The sequence below is a fragment of the Trachemys scripta genome, chromosome 3 (assembly GCF_013100865.1).
Source record: "Trachemys scripta elegans isolate TJP31775 chromosome 3, CAS_Tse_1.0, whole genome shotgun sequence".
In the NCBI taxonomy this organism is placed as follows: domain Eukaryota; kingdom Metazoa; phylum Chordata; order Testudines; family Emydidae; genus Trachemys; species Trachemys scripta.
The window spans coordinates 49,800,421-49,801,468 of record NC_048300.1 but is presented as its reverse complement, the minus strand read 5'-3'; the positions used below and the strand labels follow the sequence as shown (position 1 = coordinate 49,801,468).

Sequence of the window (1,048 nt, the reverse complement as noted above, 5' to 3'; positions counted from 1 at the left end):
CCTGCCGCCCCAGCGGCAGGGGGGGTGCGGTCGGGGGGGAGAGCCCAGGGCAGGGGGTGCGGGTGGTGGGGGAAAGCCCAGGGTTGGGGTGGCAGGGGGGGTGCGGCAAGGAGCCCAGGGCTGAGACGGGGGGCAGCCAACATTTTTTTTGCTTGGGGCAGCAAAAAACCTAGAGCCGGCCCTGGTAACCACCTCCTGGTTCACTCAAGAAACCTTTCCCAGGCAATCTTGTTTCACTTAATGCCACTATATCGATGTTATAACGGACTAGTTCTCGAGCAATGAGGGCTGTCCTTCTCTCAGGTCTTGCAACAGCTTCTCAATCCATGAGGGTACGAACATTCCATACACCAATGGTAAGTTTTCTCAAATTTTTCTTTTGGTTTTGGCTGCAAATTGGGTTGAACTGCCAGCCGTGGCTTGCTGGCCAGTTGTTGTAGGGCAGGCAATTTTTAGGCCACCTTTTCTAGGCCCCTCCCTTACTAGGTGAGCAGTGCTGTCCTGAAGAGAGCTGCTCAGACGCCTGGGATGCTGCCGGGCAACTCTGCTGCCCCAAGTAGAGAGCTGGACGACCACCTATCCACAGGCCGCCTGCGTGCAGAATTGGGACTACGACTCCCAGTGGTAACCTCCATCTGTCGCTTTGCCCCTCCACCATCGCCACAGGCTTTGGGTACTATGATGATGATGATGTTTGATGATTTGCACAGGACCTGTGCATGAAAGCTTTTGAGTGGTAGAGCCATTGCAGAGCAATCCCACTCTCTCGACCTTAGAAATCAGACACCAATGGTACGAAAAATCGTCATGACTGGTAACTTCTTTGGTTGCAGTAGATGGCCTTGATGTCTTTCGTGCCTCGTCAAGTGCTTCATTTTCCACAAAGCATTGCAGAACCGCCTTCTTGGCCGTTGGATCTTAGTGATCTCTTTCGCCCAATCCGCTGGAGCTGACATCACATGCAGGGTAGGCATATCCCAAATTCACTGAGGGTTTGAGTCCCATCAGTTACACTCACCTGGTTTGGCCGGCCTGTTGAAGCCGTTGC

At 53.7% G+C, this 1,048-nt stretch overlaps 1 pseudogene; it reads right to left on the bottom strand.

Annotated features, from left to right (window-relative positions):
• Nucleotides 1-746, bottom strand: part of LOC117874438 — a 4,332-nt pseudogene extending 3,586 nt beyond the window's left edge.
• Between the last annotated feature and the right edge of the window lie 302 nt (nucleotides 747-1,048).